General features: G+C 38.6%; 1 protein-coding gene and 1 pseudogene across 6 annotated transcripts in view; one reads left to right on the forward strand and one right to left on the reverse strand.

The window, feature by feature from the left end:
- ATP2C1 (ATPase secretory pathway Ca2+ transporting 1) overlaps nt 1–24,826 on the reverse strand; it is a 164,755-nt gene that overhangs the window by 91,314 nt on the left and 48,615 nt on the right. The gene's annotated exons all lie outside the window — the stretch shown is intronic.
- On the forward strand, nt 15,474–16,227 carry LOC101011613 (annotated as a pseudogene).

Below are 24,826 nucleotides of genomic sequence, written 5' to 3' on the forward strand. Positions count from 1 at the left end.
CTTTGTCTCCTCATTGGAGTGATTCTGCTATCGAGTCTTTGTGTTTCTTTTTGTGTTTATTTGCCTTGTTCCATGCCTGAACTTTGTAGGTAGATACACGTTATTCAAAACTATTATCTAGATGCTCAAATTAAGATGGTGGATAGGAGGCAGGACTAGCTTTTACCTCCTGCTCCGACGGACAGAGCAACATGTGGAGACTCACCTTATGAACTTTTGCTACAATACAAGAACCACCACAGGAACATACCAGGAAAGCCAAGAGAATCCACAGATCCTTTGAAGAAACTGGATCCCCACTGCAGGTTCTCCAGGAGGCCTAAAAACTATGAGTCCGCTTGCTTTCTCAAGGGGGAGGATTGTGATCTGGGGCAAGTTATCTGCCCTGGTAACTGGCTGCCTGGAAAAAGACTGGGTGGTGTTGGGGAGGCATGATGGGAGTGAGACCAGCCTTTAAGACCACGGGTTGCATGGAAGCAAGGTAAGGTCTGTAACTGCCAGCTTTCCCCCACTTCCCTGGTGACCTGTATGACTCAGCAGAGGCAGCCACAATCCCCCTGGGAATATAACTCCATTGGACTGGGAAGCACATCCTCACCCCTCCAACAGTAGCTGCAGCAAGCCCACCCAAGGAGAGGCTGAGACACCCTTATCCCTGCCCCCACCTGGTAGTCTTTCTCTAGCTATCCTGGTAGCCAAAGACAAACATCCATAATCTCTTGGAAACTCTATGGGCCTGCCCACTGCCTGAGAAACCTGAATACTTGACCAAGTGTCTCTAGGGCAAGTTTGCATCCTCCCTGTAGCACCACAGCTGATATGCTCTTGAAAGCACCACTCCCAGCTGGAGGACAACCAACACAAAACCAGCACACTAAACAAAAACACAACCAAGGACCCTCACAGAGTCTACTTCACTCCCCAGCTACCTCCACCAGAGCAAGTCCTGGTATCCACAGCTGCAAGACCTGAAAACGGATCACGTCACAGGACTTTTTACAGACACTCACCAGTACTACCCTGGCACCCACCCGGTAGCTCAACTGGGTGGCTAGACTCAGGAGAGCAAAAACAATCACTACAGTTTGGCTCTCAGGAAGCCCCATTCCTAGGGTAAAGGACACCACATCAAGGGAGAACCCCATTGGACAAAAGAAACTGAAAGCAGCCCTTGAATCCCAGATCTTCCCTCTGACATAAGTCTACCCAAACGAGAAGGAACCAGAAAACCAATTCTGGTAATGTGACAAAACAAGGTTCTTTAACACCACCAGAAGATCATACCAGCTCACCAGCAATGGATCCGAACAAAGATGAAATCTCTGAATCGCCAGAAAAAGAATTTAGAAGGCCAATTATTAAGCTAATCAAGGAGGCACCAGAGAAAACCGTTTTTTTTTTTTTTTTTTTTTTTGAGACAGAGTCTCATTTCATCACCCAGGTTGGAGAGCAGTGGTGCAATCTAGACATCCTACAACCTTCGCCTCCTGGGTTCAGCTATTCTCCCACCTCAGGCTCCTGAGTAGCTGGGATTACGGGCGCCCACCACCACACCTGGCTGATTTTTGTATTTTAGTAGAGACACGGTTTCATCATGTTGGCCATGCTAGTCTTGAACTCCTGACCTCAAGCAATCCACCACCTATGCCTCCCAAGATGCTGGGATTACAGGTGTGAGCCACGACATCTGGCCTAGAAGTAGCTATTTTTATATCAGACAAACTAGCCTTTAAAGCAACAACAGTTTTAAAAAGACAAAGAAGGACAGACATGGTGGCTCACACCTGTAACCCCAGCACTTCGGGAGGCCGAGGCAGGCGGATCATGAGGTCAGGAGTTCAAGACTAACATGGTGAAAACCCGTCTCTACTAAAAACACAAAATATTAGCCGGGCATGGTGGCATGTGCCTGTAATCCCAGCTACTCGGGAGGCTGAGGCAGGAAAATTGCTTGAACCTGGGAGGCAGAGGTTGCAGTGAGCTGAGGTCGCACCACTGCACTCCAGCCTGGGTGACAGAGCGAGACTCTGTCTCAAAAAAAAAAAAAGACAAAGAGGGACGTTATATAATGATAAAAGGACTAGTACAACAGGAAAATATCACAATCCTAAATATATATGCACCTAACACTGGAGCTCTCAAATTTATAAAACAATTACTACTAGGCCTAAGAAATGAGACAGATGGCAACACAATAATAGTGGGGGAACTTCAATAATCCACTGACAACACTAGACAGGTCACCAAGACAGAAAGTCAAGAAAGAAACAACGGACTTAAGATTATACCCTACAACAAATAGACTTAACAGATATTTACAGAACATTTTACCCAACAATTGCAGAATATACATTCTTTTCACGAGCAGATGGAACATTCTCCAAGACAGACCATATGATATGCCACTAAATAAGACTCAATAAATTTAAGAAAACAGAAATTATATAAAGTATCCTCTCTGACCACAGTGGAATAAAACTGGAAATTAATTCCAAGAGGAACCCTCAAAACTACATAAATACATAGAAATTAAATAATCTTCTCTTGAATGATGACTTCAAGTCAATAATGAAACCAAAATGGAAATTTTAAAATTCTATGAACTGAGGGGTAAGAGTGACACAACTTATCAAAATCTCTGAGATAGAGCAAAAGCTGTGCTAAGAGGAAAGGTCATAGCATTAAATGTCTACATCAAAAAGTCTGAAAGAGCACGGACAACCTAAGGTCACACCTCAAAGAACTAGAGAACAAGAACAAATCAAACCTAAGCCCAGCAGAAGAAAATAAGTAACAAAGATCAGAGCAGAACTAAATGAAATTGAAACAAAAAATTACAAAAGATAAATGAAACAAAAAGCTGGTTCTTTAAAAAAAAAAACAACAAAAAAAAAAACAAAAATCAATAGACCATTAGCAACATTAACCAAGAAAAGAAGAGACAAATAAGCTCAATTAGAAATGAAAGGGGAGATATTACAACTGATACCACAGAAATAGAAAAGATCATTCAAGGCTACTATAAACACCTTTACATGCACAAACTAGAAAATCTAGAGAAGATGGTTAATTTCCTGGAAATATACAACCCTCCTAGATTAAATCAGGAAGAAACAGAAACTCTGAACAGACCAATAACAAGTGGTGAGACTGAAACAGGAATGAAAAAATTGCCAAAAAAAAAACCAGTCCAGTACCAGATGGATTTATGGCTGAATTATTTCAGACATTCAAAGAAATTGGTACTACTGTTACTGAAACTATTCCTAAAGATAAAGAGGGAATCCTCCCTAAATCATTCTATGAAGCCAGTATCACCCTAACACCAAAACCAGGGAAGTATATAACAAAAAAAGAAAATTACAGATCAACATCCTGAATAAACATAGATGCAAAACTTCCCAACAAAATACTAACTAACTGAATCCAACAGCCTATCAAAAAGGTAATATACCATGATCAAGTGGGTTTCATACCAGGGATACAGGGACAGTAAATGTGATACATAACATAAACAGAATTAAAAGCAAAAATCATATGCTCATCTCGATAGACACAGAAAAAGCATTTTACAAAACCCGGCACCCCTTTATGATTAAAACCCTCAGCAGTATCAGCATAGAAGGGACATACCTCAAGGTAATAAAAGCCATCTATGACAAACCCACAGCCAACAGTACACTGAACAGGGAAAAGTTGAAAGTATTCCCCCTGAGAACCGGAACAAGACAAGGATGGCCAATTTCACCACTTCTATTCAACATAGTACTGTAAGTCTTAGCCAGAGCAATTGGGTAAGAGAAAGAAATAAAGGGCATCCAAATCAGTACAGGGAAAGTCAAACTGTCACTGTTCAAACATGATATGATCATATACCCAACCTAGAAGACCCTAAGGGCTTATCAAAAGGCTCCTAGATCTGATAAATTAATTCAGCAAAGTTTCAGAATACAAAATCAATGTACGCAAATCAGTAGCACTGCTATACACCAACTACCAAGCTGAAAATCAAATAAAAAAACTCCATCCCTTTTACAACAGCTGAAAAAAAAAAAAAAGGGAACTAAATACTTAGGAATACACCTAACCGAGGCGGAGAAAGATCTCTACAAGGAAAAACTAAAAAACACTGCTAAAAGAAATCATATATAACACAAACAGATGGAAACACATCCCATGCCTTATGGATGGGTAGAATGAGTATCATGAAACGGACCACACTGCCAAATGCAATCCACAGATTCAATGCAATTTCCATCAAAGTACCATCATCATTCTTCACAGAACCAAAAAAAATAAAAAATAAAAAAAATCCTAAATTTCATATAGAACCAAAAGAGAGCTCACACAGCCAAAGCAAGACTAAGCAAAAAGAACAAATCTGGAGGCATCACATTACCTAACTTCAAACTACACTACAAGGTTATAGTTACCAAAACAGTATGGTACTGGTATAAAAATAGGCACATAGACGAATGGAACAGAACAGAGAACCCAGAAATAAAGCCAAATATTTACAGCCAGCTTATCTTTGACAAAACAAACAAAAACATAACATGGGGAAAGGGCACTCTATTCAACAAATGGTGCTGGGATAATTGGCAAGCTACATGTGAAGGATGAAACTAGATTCTCATCTCTCACCTTATGTAAAAACTCAAGATTAAAGGCTTACTTAAATCTAAGATCCAAAACCATAAAAACTCTAGAACATCAGAAAAACTCTTCTAGACACTGGCTTATGTAAAGACTACATGACCAAGAACATAAAAGCAGATGCAACAAAAGCAAAAAATAAACAGATGGGACCTAATTAAACTAAAAAATCTTCTGCAGAACAAAAGAAATGATCAGCAGAGTAAATAGACAACCCCTAGAGTGGGAGAAAATATTCACAAACTATGCATCCAACAAAGAACTAATATCCAAAATCTACAAGGAATTCAAACAAATCAGAAAGAAAAAAATCCTATCAAAAAGTGGCCAAAGGACATGAATAGACAATTCTCAAAAGAAGATATACAAATGGCCAATCAATTTATTTACTTTTTTTATTATTTTTTAAATGCTCAACATCACTAATTGTCAGGGAAATGCAAATCAAAACCACAATGAGATACCACCTTACTCCTGCAAGAATGGCCATAATTTAAAATAAAAAAAAAATAGATGTTGGCATGGATGTGGTGAAAAGGGAACACTTTTACACGCTGGTGATAATGTAAACTAGTATAACCACTATGGAAAACAGTATGGATATTCTTTAAAGAACTAAAACTGGAAATACAGTTTGATCCAGCAATCCCACTACTAGGTATCTACCCAGAGGACAAGAAGTCATTGTATGAAAAAGACACTCACAAATGCATGTTTATAGCAGTACAATTCACAACTGCAAAAATATGGAACCAGCCTAAACGTCCATCAACCAATGAGTAGATAAAGAAAATGTGGTATATATATATACCATGGAATACTATTCAGTCATATGAAAGAATGCAATAATGGCATTCACAGCACCCTGTATGGAGTTGGAGACCATTATGCTAAGTGATGTAACTCAGGAATGGAAAATCAAATATCATACGTTCTCACTTATAATCGGGAGCTAAACTATGAAGGACACAAAGGCATAAGAATAATACAATGGACTTTGGGAACTCAGGGGGAACAGTGGGAGGGGGTGAGGGATAACAGACCACACATTGGGAAAAGTGTACCCTGTTTGGGTGACAGATGCACCAAAATCTCAGAACTCACCACTAAAGAACTTGTCCATGTAACCAAAAACCACCTTTCCCCAAAAACTACTGAAATAAAAAATATATATATAAATAAATAAAAAGATTCAAGTTCAGTTTCCAGAAAAAAAGAAAAATATCTCAAATAAATGACCTAACTTTACACCTTAAGGAACTAGAAAAAAAGAACCAAGTCGATAGCTAGGAGGAAAAAAATAAAAAAGATCAGAGCAGAAATAAATAAAATAGGGGAAAAAAGCACTGAGTTGGTTTTTTGAAAAGAAACGAACTTCACAAACCCTTTGCTAGACTAAGAAAAAGAAAACTCAAATGAAATCAGAGATGAAAAAAGACTCATTACAACTGATGCCACAGAAACAAAAAGATTCATAAGAGGCTATCAACAATTATACACTAACAAACTGGATAACCTAGAAAAATGGATAAATTCCTAAAAACATACAACCTATCAAGACTAAACCATTTTAAAAAAATAATATTTCAACAGATCTACAGCTAGTATGAAAACTGAATCGGGAATCACAAACCTCTCAACACAAGAAAGCCCAAGATCCTATGGCTTCGCTGGTGAATTCTACCAAGCATTTGAAGAATTAACCCCAATCCTTCTTAAACACTTTCAAAAAATTGAAAAGGGTAAAACACTTCCAAATGAAAACAACAGGCCAATATCCCTGATGAAGATAAATGCAAACCCTCAAAATACTAGCAAACCAAATCCAACAATTCATTACAAGCAGCCTACACCATGACTTAGTGTGATTTATCCCTGTGATGCAATGATGATTCAACATATAAAAAATGTATTAATATGATATACATTAACAGAATCAAAGATAAAAATCACATGATCATCTCAATAGATGCAGAAAAAGCATCTAACAAAAATCAACACCCTTTCATTATAAAAACTCTCTACAAACTAGGAATAAAAAGTAACATAATAAACACTGTATATGAAAAGCCCACAGCCAACATTATATTCAATAGCAAAAAACGGAAACTTTTCCTGAAAGATCAGGAAAACAGCAAGGATGCCCACTCCCACTACTTCAATTCAACATAGTACTGGAAATCCTAGCCAAAGCAATTAATCAATAAATTAAATGCTTAATAAAATATATTTTAAAAAATATACATCCAAATCAGAAAGGAAATAGTAAAATTGTCCCTTTTGGGCCAGGCACAGTGGCTCCTGCCTATAATCCCAGCACTTTGGGAAGCCGAGGTGGGCGGATCACTCGAAGTCTGGAGCTCGAGACCAACCTGGCCAACATGGTGAAACCCCATCTCTACTAAAAATACAAAAGTTAGCCAGGCGTGGTGGCAGGCGCCTACAATCCCAGCTACTTGGGAGGCTGAGGCAGGAGAATCACTTGAACCTGGGAGGCGGAGGTTGCAGTGATCCAAGATTGCGCCACTGTACTCCAGCCTGAGCGACTGTATGAGACTCCGTATTGGAAAAAAAAAAAAGAAAGAAAACTCTCAAGATTCCATCTTTAAGAAACCATTAGAACTAATAAACAAATTAAGTAAAGTAGCAGGATACAAAATCAACATACAAAAATCAGTAATGTTGCTATACACTAACAAGCTATCTAAAAAGAACATTAGGAAAACAATCTCATTTATAATAGAAAAAAAATTACCTAGGAATAAACTTAAATGAGGTGAGAGGTTTCTTTATTGAAAACTACTAAACAGAGGGCGGAGCAAGATGGCCGAATAGGAACAGCTCCAGTCTCCAACTCCCAGCGCAAGCGACACAGAAGACCGGTGATTTCTGCATTTTCAACTGAGGTGGTGGGTTCATCTACTGGGGAGTGCAGACGTCCCGGTGCTGGTCAGCTGCTGCAACCCGACCAGGCCGAGCTGAAGCAGGCCGAGCGCTCTACGCCTCACCTGGGGCGCAAAGGAGAGAATCCCTTTTTCCTAGCCAGGAACTGAACACACAACACCTGGAAAATCCGGGCAACTCCCACTGTCACTGCGCTTTAAGCAAACAGGCACACCAGGAGATCATAGCTCACACCCTGGCGGGGGGGTCCCCATGCCGGCGGGCCTCCCTCATTGCTGGCACAGCAGTCTGTGATCTACCCGGCCAAGGCAGCAGCAAGGCTGGGGGAGAGCCGCCATTGCTGAGGCTTAAGTGGGTAACAAAGCTGCTGGGGGAAGCTCCAGCTGGGTGGGCTCACAGCGCTCAGCTCCTGCCTGTCTCCTTGGAGCTCACCTCTGGGGACAGGGGCACAGCTACACAACAACAACAACAACAGCAACAAAAAGCAGCAGAAACCTCTGCAGGCGCAAAACAACTCTGTCCTGACAGCTTTGAAGAGCAGTGGATCTCTCCCAACGGAGGTTGAGATCTGAGAAGGGACAGACTCCTGCTCAAGTGGTCCCTGACCTAGGTATTGTAGCTAACTGGGGAGACATCCCCACTGGGGCAGTCTGACGCACACCTCACAGGGTGGAGTACACCCCTGAGGCTTCCAAGCAAGGTCAGACAGGTACACTGGCTGTTCAGAAATATTCTATCTTCTGCAGCCTCTGCTGCTGATACCCAGGCAAACAGGGTCTAGGTGGACCTCAAGCAATCTCCAACAGACCAACAGCTGAGGGTCCTGACTGTTAGAAGGGAAAACTATCAAACAGGAAGGACACCTACCTAAAACCCATCAGTACATCCACCATCATCAAAGACCAGGAGCGAATAAAACTACAAAGATGGGAAAAAGCAGGGCCAGAAAAGCTGGAAATTCAAAAATAGAGTGCATCTCCCGGCAAAGGCGCCCAGCTCATGCCAACAACGGATCAAAGTTGGATGAGAATGACTTTGGCGAGATGAGAGAAAAGAAGGCTTCAGTCCATCAAATTTCTGCAGAGCTAAAGAGGAGGGTCACGATACCAAGCATAAAGGAAACTAAAATCTTGAAAAAAAAAAGTGGAAGAATTGATGGCTAGACTAATTAATGCAGAGAAGGTCATAGAAGCGAAATGAAGAGATGAAAACCATGACCACGAAAATACGTGACAAATGCACAAGCTTCAGTAACCATTTCGATCAACTGGAAGAAGTATCAGCGATTGTGAGGATCAAATGAATGAAATGAAGCGAGGAAAGAGAAAACAAAAGAAAAAAAGAAAGAAAAATGAACAAAACCTACCGAGAAGTATGGGATTATGTAAAAAGGGCCAAATCGTCTGATTAGGATTGCCTGAAAGTGAGGGGAAAATGGAACCAAGTTGGGAAAACACTCTTCAGGATATCATCCAGGAGAACTTCGCGTAGTAGGGCAGGCCAACACATTCAAATCAGAGATACGAGAACACCACAAAGTGCTCCTCGAGAAGAACAACTCCCAAGACACATAATTGCCAGATTTACCAAAGTTGAAATGAAGGAAAAAATCTTAAAAAGGGCAGCCAGAGAAAGGTCGGGTTACCACCCACAAAGGGAAGCCATCAGACTCACAGCAGATCTCACCGGCAGAAACTCACCAAGCCAGAAGAGTGGGGGCCAATATTCAGCATTCTTAAAGAAAAGAATTTTTAAACCCAAATTTCATATCCAGCCAAACTAAGTTTCATAAGTGAAGGAAAATAAAATCCTTTACAGATAAGCAAATGCTTAGAGATTTTGTCACCACTAAGGCCTGCCTTACAAAGAGACCCTGAAGGAAGCACTCAACATGGAAAGGAACAGCGGAACCAGCCATTGCAAAAACATGCCAAAATGTAAAGAACATTGAGGCTAGGAAAGCTGCATCAACTAGCAGGCAAAATAACCAGTTAATGTATCATATTAGCGGATCAAGTTCACACAGAACAATAACCTTAAATGTAAATGGATAAATACTCCAATTAAAAAGACACAGACTGGCAAACTGGATAAAGAGTCAAGACCCATCAGTCTGCTGTATTCAGGAGACCCATCTCTGCGCAGAAACATACATAGGCTCAAAAATAAAGGATGGAGAGAAGATTTACCAAAAACAAATGGAGAACAAAAAAAGCAGGGGTTGCAACACTAGTCTCTGATACAAAACAGACTTTAAACCATCAAAGATCAAAAAAAGAGACAAAAGGAGCCATTACATAATGAGTAAAGGGATCAATTCAACAGGAAGAACTAACATCCTAAATATATATGCACCCAATACAGGAGCACCCAGATTCATAAAGCAAGTCCTTAGAGATTTACAAAGAGACTTGGAGCTCCACACAATAATAATGGGAGACTTCCAGAAAGCACTCCACTGTCAACATTGGGCAGATCAGCGAGACAGAGAAAGTTAACAAGGATATCCAGGAATTGAGCTCATCTCTGCAGCAAGACCTAATAGACATCTATAGAACTCTCCACTAACAAATCAACAGAATGCTCACGTTCTTCTCAGCACCACATGTGCCTCCCAAATTGACCATAGTGGAAGTAAAGCACTCCTCAGCAAATATTACAAGAATAGAAATTATAACAAACTGTCTCTCAGACCACAGTGCAAATCAAACTAGAACTCAGGACTAAGAAACTCAATCAAACCGCTCAACTACATGGAAACTGAACAACCTGCTCCTGAATGACTACTGGGTACACATATGAGAAATGAAGGCAGAAATAAGATGTTCTTTGAAACCAATGAACAGATGCAGCACCGAGAATCTGGGACACATTTAAAAGCAGTGTGTAGAGATTTATGGCACTAAATACAAGAAAGCAGGAAAGATCTAAAGGTGACACTCTAACATGCGCCCAATTAAAAGAACTAGAGAAACAGAGCAAACATTCAAAGCTGGCAAGAGGCAAAAGAAATAACTAAGATCCAGAGCGAACTGGAAAGGAGACAGAGACACAAAAAACCCTCCGAAATCCAATGAATCAGGAGTTGGTTTTGAAAGATCAACAAAATTGACAGACCACTAGCTAGACTAATAAAGAAAGAAAAAAGAGAAGAATCAAATCGGCCTTATTAAAATGATAAAGGGGAGATATCACCACCGACCCACAGAAATACAAACTACCATCAGAGAATGCTATATAAACACCTCTAAGCAAAATAAACTGGAAATCTAGAAGAAATGGATGTTCTGGACACTTACACTCTTCAAGACTGAAGCCCAGGAAGAAGTTGATCCCTGAATAGACCAATAGTAGGCTCTGAAATTGAGGCAATAATTAATAGCCTATATGAAAAAAGTCAGGACCAGATGGATTCACAGCCCCTGAATTCTACCAGAGGTACAAGGGAGGAGTTGAGGTGCAGCCTGAAACTATTCAATCAATAGAAAAGGGGGAATCCTCCTAACTCCTCATTTTATAGAGGCCAACATCATCTGATACCAAAGAAACCTAGCAGAGACTTACAACAAAAAAAAGAAAAATTTTTAGACCAAATATCCCTGGAAGTGAACATAGATGCAAAAATCCTCAATAAAATACTAGCAAACCCAGTTCAACAACACATCAAAAAGCTTATCCTACGCCGTCAAAGTGAGCTTCATCCCTGGGATGTTGAGGCTGGTTCCGGCATTCGCAAATCAATAAAGCATAATCCAGCATACCGACAGAACCAAAGACAAGAACCGCTGATTATCTCCAATAGATGCGAAAAGGCTTTTTGACAAGAAATTTAAGCGGCGCTTCATGCTAAAAGCGCTCAATAAATTCGGTATTGATGGAGCATTACCTCAAAGGAAATAATGGAAGCTATTTATGACAAACCCACAGTAATATCATACTGAATGGGGAAAAACTGGAAAAATTCCTTTTGAAAACTGGCACAAGACAGGGATGCCCTCTCACCACTCCTGGCTTATGGTGTTGCAGAGTTCACCAGCTAGAACGATTAGGCAAAGAAGAAAGAAATCAAGGAATTATTCAGTTAGGAAAAGAAGAAGTCAAATTGTCGTCTTTGCAGATGACATGATTGTATATTTAGAAAAACCCCATTGTCTCAACCCAAAATCTCCTTAAGCTGATAAACCAACTTCTTAAAAGTCTCAAATTTACAAAATTAATGTGCAAAAATCACAAGCATTCTTATACACCAGTAACAGACAAACAGAGGCAAATCAGGAATGAACTTCCATTCACAATTGCTTCAAAGAGGAATCAAAATACCTAGGAATCAACTGACAAAGGGATGTAAGGACCTCTTCAAGGAGGAACTACAAACCACTGCTCCAGTGAAATAAAAGGACACAAACAAATGGAAGAACATACCATGCTCATGGATAGGAAGAATCAATATCGTGAAAATGGTATACTGCCCAGGTAATTTATAGATTCAATGCCATCATCAAGCTACCAATGAGGTTTCTTCACAGAATTGGAAAAACTGCTTTAAAGAGTTCTATGGAACCAAAAAGAGCCCGCATCTCCAAGACAATCCTAAAGTCAAAAAGAACAAAGCTGGAGGCATCCACCACCTGACTTCAAACTATACTACAAAGGCTACAGAGTAACCAAGAAACACAGCATGGTACCCACAGGTACCAAAACAGAGATATAGACCAATGGAACAGAACAAGTCACTCAGAAATAATACTTTTATATCCTACAGCCATCTGATCTTTGACAAACCTGAGAAGCAAAGAAATGGGGAAAAGGATTCCCTATTTAATAAATGGTGCTGGGAAAATTGGCTAGCCATAAGAGTAAAGCTGAAACTGGATCCTTTCTTACTCCTTATCACGAAAATTAATTCAAGATGGATTAGAGACTTAAATGTTGAACCTAATACCACAAAATCCTAGAGGAAAACCTAGGTAGTACCATTCGGGACACAGGCATGGGCAAGACTTCGTAATCTAAAACATACCAAAAGCTTAGCGTGACAGCAAAGCCAAAATGGACAAATGGGATCTAATTAAACTAAAGAGCTTCTGCACAGCAAAAGAAACTACCATCAGAGTGAACAGGCAACCTACAGAATGGGAGAACATTTTGCAATCTACTCATCTGACAAAGGGCTAATATCAGAACCTACAAAGAACTCAAAACACATTTACAAGAAAAAAACAAACAACCCCATCAAAAGTGGGCAAAGGATATGAATAGACATTTCTCAAAGACATTCATACAGCCAACAGACACATGAAAAAAATGCTCATCATCACTGGCCATCAGAGAAATGCAAATCAAACCACAAGGAATGCCATCTCACACCAGTTAGAATGGCGATCATTAAAAAGTCAAAGAGGGAAACAACAAGGTGCTGGAGAGGATGTGGAGAAATAGAACACTTTTACACTGTTGGTGGGATTGTAAAGCTAGTTCAACCATTATGGAAAACAGTATGAAGCGATTCCTCAAGGATCTAAACTAGATGTGTACCATATGACCCAGCCATCCATTACTGGGGATATACCCAAGGATTATAATTATGCTGCTATAAGACACATGCACCGTATATATTTGTTGTACTATTCCCCTAATAACAAGGGCAGATCAGCCCAAATGTCCATCAGTGGCAGACTGGATTAAGAAGAAAATGTGGCACATATACACCATGGAATACTATGCAGCCATAAAAAAGGATGAGTTTGTGTCCTTTGTAGGGACATGGATGCAGCTGGAAACCATCATTCTTAGCAAACTATCACAAGAACAAGAAAACCAAACACACATGTTCTCACTCATAGGTGGGAACTGAACAATGAATCACTTGGACACAGGAAGGGAGCATCACACACGGGGCCTGTCGTGGGAGGGAGGAGGATTGCATTGGGAGTTATACCTGATGTAAATGGCAGTTGATGGGTTACCTTTACCAACATAGCACAAGTATACATATGTAAACAAACCTGCGATTATGCACATGTACCCTACAGCAAAAGTATAATAATAATAAATAAATTTAAAAAAAAAAAAAAAGAAAACTACAAAACGATGAATGAAATTAAACAAGAGACACACAAAAACAGAAACACCTACGTTCATGGATTGTTAAGACTTAATATTTTTAAATGTCCATATTATCCAAAGTGATCTATAAATTCTGTGCAATCGCTATCAAAATTCCAGTGGTATTTTTATAGAAATAGAAAAACAATTTAATTCTGAAACTCATATGGAACCACAAAAGACTATAAATAGCCAAATCAATCTTGTAAAAGAACAAAGCTGCAGGCACCATACCCTGATTTCAAAATATATTAATATTACAAAGCTACCATAATCTAAACAGTATGGTACTGGCATAAAGACAGACATATAGAGCCGCAAGCACACAAAAAGAGATCCTAGAAATAAGGCCACACATATATGGTCAACTGACCGTCAACAAGAATGCCAAGAATATACAATGAGGAAAGGAATGGCATCAGGAAAACTTCGTATCTACAAGCAAAAACCTAAAAAAAAAAAAAAACTGGGTCCTTTTCTTAAACCATACACAAAAATCAACTAAAAATGATTTAATAAACATAAGACATGAAACTAAAACTCCTAGAAGAAAACATACAGGAAAAGCTTCGTGACACTGGTGTCAGCAATTATCTCAAGGATTTAACACCAAAAGCATACGCAACCAAAACAAAAATAAACACGTGGGACTACATCAAACTAAAAAGCTTCTACACAGCAAAAGAAACAACCAGCAGAGTAAAAAGGCAACCTACAGAATGAGAAAATATTTGCAAACATGTATCTGACAAGGGGCTAGTCTCCAAATATATAAAGAACTCCTATAATTCAACAGTAAAAAAAACCACAAATAACTCAACTTAAAAATGTGCTAAGGACATCAACAGACATTTCTCCAAAGATATACAAATGGGCAGTAAGCACATGAAAACATGCTCATCATTAACCATTAGGGAAATGCAAATCAAAACCGCAACACAATATTACCTCACACCTGTAAGGATAACCATTATCAAAAAACCAGAACAAAACACTACACAACTACTGTTGGTGAGGATGTGAAGAAATTGGAATCCTGTTGGTGTGAACGCAAAATGGTGCAGCCACTATGGAAAAAAGTATGAAGGTTCCTCAAAAATTTAAAAACAGAACTACTATATATTCCAGCAGTCCCCCTTTTGGGTATTTATCCAAAAGAATGAAATCAGGATCTCAAAGGGATATTACCACTCCAATGTTCACAACACTATTCACAATGTGATAGTGATAGGTGCAGAAACCTAATGTCCACCAACAGATGAAAGGATTTTTAAAATGTGGAATGTATGTCCAATGGAATACTATGTAGCCTTAAAAAAGAAACTCTAGGCTGAGCGTGGTGGCTCATGCCTGTAATCCCAGAACTTTGGGAGGCCGAAGCAGGCGGATCACCTGCGTTCAGGAGTTCGACAACAGCCTGGTTAACCCCTTCTCTACTACAAAAATTAGCTGGGTGTAGTAGTGGGTGTCTATAATCCCAACTACTCCAGAGGCTGAGGCAGGAGAATCACTTGAACCTGGGAGGCGGAGGTTGTAGTGAGATGAGATCGTGCCATTGCACTCTCGCCTAGGCAAAAAGAGCGAAACTCTGTCTCAACAAAAAAAAAAGAAAGAGAGAAAGAAATTCTAGGGATCTCGGACTCCCTGGACACTCCCTCCAGTCCAGCCTCGCTATCTCTGCCCGCGATGCGTGCTCCTGCCTCCGACTTAAAATGTCTGCGTGGAGAGCTGGAAGTAAGTGCGGGGTCTGCGGGAGGGCCGTTTACCATGCAGAAGAGGTGCAGTGTAACGGCAGGCGCTTCTACCCATATTGCTTTCTATGCATGGTTTGCAGGAATAATTTAGATAGCACGACAGTGGCAATTCACGATGAAGAGATCTACTGCAAATCCTGCTATGGAAAGAAGCATGGGCCAAAAGGCTACAGTTTACGGCCAGGGCGCTGGCACACTTAACATGGACCCTGGTGAGAGCGTGGGCATCAAGCCAGAGTGTTCAGCCTCACATGCCTACAACAAATCCAAAGACTTCTAAATTTGCTCAGAAATACAGAGGTTCTGAGAAGTGTTCCAGATGTGGGGATTCCGTACATGCTGCCGAGAAGGTAACTGGAGCTGGAAAGCCCCGGTACAAAAACTGTTTCCGATGGCAAAGTGTTGGAAGAGTCTTGAATCAACACTCTGACTGAAAAAGAAGGTGAAATCTATTGTAAAGGGTGCTATGCAAAGAACTGTGGACCCAAGGGATTTGGCTATGGCCAAGGAGCAGGGCTCTTGTTCATGCCCAGTAAGGTGTAAACCCAGAACCAAGCATCACACACTGAGAATCTCTTCATAATCTAGGCACAGATAATCTTTCTAAACTACTGCAAAATTCTACCAGCATTAAGTACTATATATTACCCTGTACTCGGATAGGCTGGCTAACTCGTAGGAAGAGAGCACTGTATCTTCTCCTTTTGCTTTATTCGCCAGCATTTTTTGGGAATCATTTCTTCTACACTTTAAATAAAACCTCAGCTTGAAAAAAAAAAAAAGAGATATTCTACAAAATGTCACAACATGGATGAATCTTGAGGACACCAGGCTAAGTGAAATAAGCCAGTCACAAAAAGACAAATGACTGCATAACTCCACTTACATGAGGTATCTAAAATAATACAAATTCATAAAAATCAAAGAGTGGAATGATGGTTAGCAGAGGCTGGGAGAAGGGGAAATGGAGAGTAGCTAATCAAAGGTCATGAAGTTTCAGTCAGGCAAGATGAATAAGCACCAGAGAGCTGCTGTACAACACTTTACCTATAGCCAACAATAATGTATACTTTAAAATTCATTAAGAGGAGAGATCCCTTTACCACAATATTTTTGAGAGAATATTTTAGCAAGAAAAAAAAAAAGTTTTTACCTGATCCCAAGTTTTAGTAGTGTTTTTAAATGTTGAGGTAAAATAAAAGCAAAAGTGTTACATCTTAATTTTTAGCACACACTACCATGTAAGCAAGATTCAGAAATAATACTCTGGCATTCATTCCCAAATGTTATGTGTTAAACACAATTGCAAACCATCTATAATACAACAAAATCTAAAGTCTTACTTAGATAAAACAAATCCAAAGGCGTTCACATATTATTAATCTGCTTTTTAAAAAAAAGAAATGTCTTTTACCTGGTAGTTAAGTTTATCTTCATAGAATCCACTATTCTCCTGAACTACAATGGGATAATATCCCAATAAATCCATCACAAGTTGAAAGTGACAAGTCAAAGATGCATTTCATACACCTAACCTACCGAAGCGAACATCATAGCTTAGCATAGCCTATCTTAAACACACTCAGAACACTTACATTAGCCTAAAGTTAAGCAACATAATCTAATACGAAACCTATTTTATAAAGTGTTGACTATCTCACTATTTAATAAATAATACTGTACTGAAAGTGAAAAACAGAAGTACAGTTTCTACTGAATGTCTATTGCTTTCACACCATTGTTAAGTTGAAAAATCCTAAGTCAAACCATCACAAGTCAGGGACTTGTGTGTACTTCATTTCTGGTAACCAATGACCTTAGCTGCTTTAAGGATACAATCAGGGAAGTGAAATCAGTCAGTACACATTGACTTACAAAAGCTATGTTTAGAAAAACCAATCCTCGACATGAGTAAGAAAAGAGAGCAAGAAAACACCATTTGTGTGGTTTTTGGACAATAAAAAGATAAAGAGAACTGAAGGCTGAATAAAAAAAAGAAAAAGAAAAATTGAGCTGTCAAGTGGCTGAATAAAAAAAGAATAACAAAAGAGAACTGAGGGGTCAAGTTACACATAAAGGTAAGACATTAAAGATTCAAACAGTCCTCCACTTCATTAATCAGGGAACTTGAATTCTGCCTGCAATGGTACCAGCTGTTTCCCCGCTAAGGCAAAAGAAATTGGTACTGCAGCAATACACAAAGGCTTTGAAGAGAAAAAAAAGAAGAAGAAAATACATACATATATATATATATATATATATAAAAATGTAAGCACAAATTTCATCTTTAACCCTACTAATCAATCACCTTTTGGACCCATCCTCCAAAGAAATCATAGTTTCCACCTCACTTTATTTTTTTATTTATTTTTATTTTTTGAGATGGAATCTTGTTCTGTCGCCCAGGCTGGAGTGCAATGGCGTGATCTCTGCTCACTGCAACCTCTGCCTCCCAGATTGAAGCAATTCTTCTGTCTCAGCCTCCTGAATAGCTGGGATTACAGGCACACGCCGCCATGCCCAGCTAATTTTTTTATTTTAGTAGAGACAGGGTCTCACCGTGTTGCCCAAGCTGGTCTCAAACTCCTGGGCTCAGGCAGTCCACCCACCTCAGCCTCCCAAAGTGCTAGGATTACAGGCGTGAGCCACTGTGCCTGGCCTCCACCTCACTTTAAACACTCATACTCCATGAGGATCTCTAAAAGGAATGTTACCTAATAGAAGACTATAAGAATCCTATTTATTAACTATACTTAAATATTCTGCTGTCACAAATAAGTTTGCTTTACATGTCCCAGTAATGCTGCCCTTCACATATAAGGATGGCAAATCCTCTATTATTAAGATACATAACCCATTTATTTAGTGACAGTGGATCTAGACTGACTCAGAACGCCTCAGGCTAAATATAAATGGCTAAATATAAAATCTAAAACCACACTACTGAAGTGGCATATGTAGGGGAGGTCTACCACTAAGTCCCTTGGCCTGAAATGCTTGTAGCACATTTCTGCAAGCAAGAGCCAAGTGCAGCCTGCACACTCCATACCCTACACTAAGCTTTTAGGCCTCATTCCTTCTATGAGCATTTTTGTGATGTCTTATGACAACCCTGAACCAATTACTCACACCCAGTCCCCTACCACTTAGCTATCACTGCTCCTCCAGACATGTCTTTTCCCCTCAGCTACACTATAAACTCAATAGCTACAAGAATTGCAGGTCACACAAACCAACACTGACCATGCCTGGCATATAGCTGGTACTCAGTAACTGTTAAATAAAAGGATAAATGAAAAACTAAGTAACCAGACTTTTTCCCTAATTTTTTCAACCAACACTATATCCCTAAACAAAAACTGTACATTCTTATCATTAAGAATGAACTAGGCCGGGCACAGGGGCTCATACCTATAATTCCAGCATTTTGGGAGGCCAAGGCGGGTGGATCACTTGAGGTCAGGAGTTCAAGACCAGCCTGGCCAACATGGTAAAACCCTGTCTCTACTAAAAATACAAAAATTAGCTGAGCATAGTAGCAGGCACCTTTAATCCTAGCTACTTGGAAGGCTGAGGCAGAAGAATCGCTTGAACCCAGGAGGCGGAGGTTGCAGTGAGCCAAGATCACACCATTGCACTCCAGCCTGGGCAACAACGTGAGACGCTGTCTCAAGGGGAGAAAAAAAGAAAAAAAAAAAACAATGAATTAATCCCAGTAAGTTCACAATTAACCCTTTTCTTTCCCAATCTTTACTAAGAGGTAGGAGGGAACCCTCCTGTCATCCAAAGCAACAAACAAGAAGATTCAACAATCCTACTGTTTTCCCGTAAGTGCTAATGCTCTATTTGCTCTGTATTATAACAACTGCAGAATATCCAGATGGTTCTCATACTTGTTCACAAATAATTGGGCTTCTTCTATTGGTCATGTTCCCCATGTTTTCTGTGCTCAAGGTATGCTATGGGGTAGGGAGGTAGAACATAAAAGGGATGGGCAATCAAAATCTTAGTCAAGCAAGTTAGTCACTCCTACACAACTACTTGCCTAACATATATCAGTAATTCATATCTATGTTTTTAATTCCTTGCTTCAAGTTCCAATCCTTTTATTAAACAAAGACACCCTCTACTTAGGAGGCTAAAGCAGAGGATCAAGAGTTCAAGCCCAACCTGGGCAAAATACCAAGACCCCATTTCCTTGCCCCCTAAAAAAGACAAAGACACCCCAAAATTGTATTACTGAACACAAAATAGCCAAAAGTAATTCAACATGAGTTAGTAATCTGAATGAATTTTTCCTTGTGAAACTATAGGGCTTGGCTGGTCTGAAGGTAGTTGAGTTATCTCAATTGATTGTTCACAGTCAGTTACAGATCCTACGCCTTATTCTACTCTTTCCCCCTTCTCACCGAAATGCACTTGACTAGTTAAAACAAACAAACAAACAAAAAACCCTATATGGCTTAAGCCTTAAACTGAAGAACAAAAATGTCTAGCTATGAAACTTTCACAGGGCACTTTCATTTTAAAAGATCAACTATTTATCCTTAAAGGATCTGCAAGAAATAGGGTGTTTTTATTTCGAAGCTTTGAGTTTAAAAAAAAGCTAAAACTCTACTGATTTCACATTTAGTCATTTATATGTTATCACAGTAGCAGTTGAAGGAAACACAATAGGAAGAAGAGTATAAGGAGGAGGAGGGAAAGAGCAGGCTTGCCCTTTAAGCTGCTAAGTACGAGTGTCGATGCTGAGTGCTTTATTTCTAATACTTCATTTAATCCTCGGAAAACGCTCTGAAGGGGGCATTATTTTTACTATTTTTTTACATAGGGAAATTAAAGATTAAAGAAGTAATGTGCCAACATAAAAAGAAACTAACAAAACTAGTAAGTGATATGGCCAGGAACTGAACCATTGTGTAACTCCAAAAGCCCTCCTTCTTAACTATTGTACAATATTTAAATTAGTCAACGTAATCCAAAAATTCCAAAGTAAATCCAGTTTAGAGGACTAATTTTAGTACAGTGAGACTAGATTTAAGATCTAAGAACACAGCTTCTTTTTAACCAAAAGCAACCTTCGTGCAAAGAATCTTTTCATCCTTCCACCTCCCCTCTTCCCCCATACACACACCAAAAAATCTTAAATAACCTCCCCTCTTCCCCCATACACACACCAAAAAATCTTAAATAAATACAGCAGATTTTAACTTTCGAAAAAGAGAAAACAGTCATTTAAAAACAGCATGTCTTAAGTAGAATAAGGCGGTACAGTTTTCTGATGCCAACAAGACATTTTATAAACACTGTCACATGAAAATACACAGGCAGACTGCATAATTTCTGATAGGTGAGCCAGTAGTATTACTCAGTACCACCAGGTATGACACAAGGCTCTATTCTGTTAATATTTTATCAACAACTCAGGTAAATACTGAATAGCATACTTATCCAAGATGACATTAACTCAAGGCTGGAGAGGGACAGCCACCTTGCCTCATAATCAAAACAAAATTCTAACAAGTGATTATCAGGCAGAATCAACGAGAAGAGGCAATATACCACCATCTCAACATTTACAAAAGCATACGTATACTTATTAGAGATAAATGTAAAAATCTACTACTGGCTGGGTGCCGTGGGTCATGCCTGTAATCCCAGCACTTTAAGAGGCCAAGGCAGCAGGATCACTTGCACCCAGGAGTTCAAGACCAACCTGGGCAACATAGTGAGACCCTAACTCTATTGACAATAAATATAAATATATATTATATATAAAACCTACTATTATACTGAAAAACCAACTACTAACATACCAGATGCTAAGGCTCTACAGTAATAATTCACGCAAACACACGGGTAAGTTGACCTCACACATCATTTAAAGAGCTGTAAAAGCATTCTCAGTGTAAACCTATTGCTAAAAAGGTAAACATTATCCTAAACTGCATTATGAGAAAGACAGCTTTTTAGTCCAACGAAGTCAATGAGCCTAGAATATTTTACAACAATCCAAACACACCTTGAGAAGTCTATATTCAGTTTAGGGCATCATTAGAGCCTGCTACTAAGCATGCCATACTATGGTGACATTTCGGAAATGAGGTCTTAAGATGATCAGTGGAAGGAATTAGGAATATTCGGTCTAGAGAAGTATGAAGGGCAGTACCTGACCATTAATTGGATTTCAATAAAGATTTCTAAATAAATAAAAGATATGACAGGCACCTTCAAATATTTTAAAATATGTTACATGAAACATGACATTCTCCCTAAAGACAGAACCAGCATCAACAGATAAGTTTCCAATCACCATAAAGTTTCCAGGAGAGATGTTGGTGCCATTTTTATATGGGGTGGGAAGCTGGTCCCCTCACCTTAAAAATTCTAGGAATGGTCTGGCAAAATGCAGAGGGATCTCACTGCCTCCTTACTGCCTGTGGTACTAAGGTTTCTGAAAATGTATCAGTAACCTCTGTTAAGGGAGATAATGTGAAATGGTTACCTTCTTCACTGAACCTTAAGTTCCAGAGCATGAACCCAAAGAACAGTGGCATAATCAGGCTTCAATGCACTTAAGTATTCTTAAATATTATTTGTACTTAAAGAAGTAAATATTCTTAAATATTCTTCATTTGATGAATTAAAAACTAGCACAATCACAACTCTTAAAAGATAAATCATATTTTTCTCCCATACTTATAATACATAGAAATGAAAAATGTGGTTCTAAATGCTATTAAATATTTGTACCCAAGAACTAATTGTAATCCATTTTCCATATAGCAATAAAAATCACAATAAAATGCATTTACCTCTGGAGACCAACAGAGATTACATACAGAACAATCAAACTGCTCTGCAGACCAACAGAGATTACCACAAAACAATCAAACTGACAGAAAAAAACAAATATCTTATTCCTAAAGAGTAGTATTAATTCTAATTTTACTTACACTACTAAGTCATTCTTAATGATTTTTCAGAAAATAAAAACCTGCTCATTGTTTTAAAAAAAAGTCAAGTAATGAGAAAGGATTTAATGAGATTTCCAGTCCTACTGTCCAGAAGTAACCTCTGCTAACTATTTCTGTGTATACTGCCAGCCGTTTTCTATACAGGTGTGTATATAAGTATTTCTGGTATTTTTTTTTTTTTTTAATTACTAATAGAACCACACAATAACAAATTCTGTCATTCAATACATCTTGGACTCTATGTCACCTTACATAACTAACCTGCCCCATTCTTTTTAATGGCTCACAGGGCATTTCATTATATGTAGTACTTCAATTTTAACTAGTCCTCTTGATGACATTTAGGCTGACTCCTGTCTTTTGCTATGACAAATGTTGCTGCAGTAAACATCCTGTACAAACTTCTTGACATGTTTGTGCAAGTACAGGTACAGAATACATTCCTGAAAGTGAAACTTTTGGTTGTGCATATTTTTTATTCTGATAGCTACCGCTACTGATCTCCAAAGGGTCTGTGTCAAAAACTTCAAATTCAGAAACTTCTATTTTCTCCACAATTTAGCCAAGACTAGTCATCACTACACTCTAATCTTTGCCAATCTGACAAGTGAAAAATTATAATTTTGTTTTTAATTTGCATTTCTCCATGACTGAGGTTGAACATCTTTTCATGTATCTTTTGGCCTTTTATCTATTTCTGTGAAATGCTTGTTATCTAGAATAAGGTCACACCCAAACACAGTACTCAAAAAGTCTTATGTTTGTACCTATGTAAGAATATTATATTCTCAAAGTAAAGGACAATTCAAGGCAATGCTTATGAAAATTCCAACTGCCTTTTTAACAGAAATGGACAAACTGATTCTAAAATTCATATGGAAATGCAAGGGACCCAGAATAGACAAAACAATCTGAAAAAAAAAAAAAGAGAGAGAAAGAAAGACAAACACTGTTAAAGGTCTCACACTTACAGTTTCAAAATTAACTTACTACAAAACCTACAGTAACCAAAACATTATGTACTTACATCAGCGAAGACATATAAACCAACAGAATAGAGAGTCTAGAAATAAACCCATAATTTATGGTCAACTGATTTTTGACAAGGGTGCCAAGACATTCAATGGAGAAAGAATAGTCTTTTTAACAAATAGTATTGGGATAACTGGATATTCCATGCAAAAGAATGAAGGTGGGCCCTTATGTCACATCATAAGCAAAAATGAACTCAAAATGGATCAAGCATAAGAGTTAAACTATAAAATTCTTATAATCTTCATCACATTGAATCAGGCAATGGTTTCCTAGATATATAAAGCACAAACAATAAAAGAAAAACATATATAAATCGGACTTCATCACAATTTTAAAAGTTTCTGATGTAGAGGACACCATTCAGAAAGTGAACAGGCAATCCACAGAATGGGAGAAATATTTACAAACCGTATCTCTGAATATTATCTTATAAACATTGCTGCAGTGAACACTCTTAGGTAAAAGTCTTTGTATACTGGTACAACTATAGAATATATTCCTATCCAGTATCCAGAATAAATATGTGTGTGTGTGTGTATACATGTATATATGTAAAGAAGTCTTACAACTCAATAATAAAAAAGTAAATAACCAAATTACATAATGGTCAAAAGATCTGAACAGACATTTCTCCAAAGATATACAAATAACCAATAAGCACATCACACTTCCTAGTTTCAAAACTAACTTATCACAAAATCTACAGTAATCAAAACATTGTGATACTTGGATCAGCAAAGACTTATAAACCAACAGATTAGAAGTCAGAGTGCAGAAACGATTTTTGCGTATGCTGGGAGATAACAGCCCACCTTCATCCTTTTGCATGAAAATCCATGCGTAATGACATCATTAGTCATTTGGGAAACGCAAATCAAAACTACAATGTGAAACCACTTCACACCCCCTAGGATGCAATGAAAAAAAAAAAAAAAAGCAAAGTGTTGAAGAGGATGTGGAGAAATTAATCAAATGGAATCCTCATACACTGCTAGTGGGAATGAAAAAATGGTTCAACAACTATGGCAGTTACACAATAAATTAAAGATAGAATTACCATGACCCAGCACTTCTACTCCTAAGTATACACCTGAAAAAACTGAAAACATGTTCACACAAAAACCCATACATGAATGCTCACAATAGTGTTATTTTTTGACAAAAAGTAGAAACTGATGAACAAAATGTGTATATCCATACAATAGAATATTGTTCCATCGCAAAAAGAAATGAAGTACTAACCCATGCTAGAGGAAGACATAAAAAGTCACATATTGTATGATTCCATTTATATGAAATGCCCAAAACAGGCATATCCATAAAGACAAAGTACATTAGTGGTTACCAGGGGCTGGCAAAAGGGGAGAATGGGAAGTGACTGCTAATGGGTAAGAG

Source organism: Papio anubis, chromosome 2 (assembly GCF_008728515.1).
Source record: "Papio anubis isolate 15944 chromosome 2, Panubis1.0, whole genome shotgun sequence".
NCBI lineage: Eukaryota > Metazoa > Chordata > Mammalia > Primates > Cercopithecidae > Papio > Papio anubis.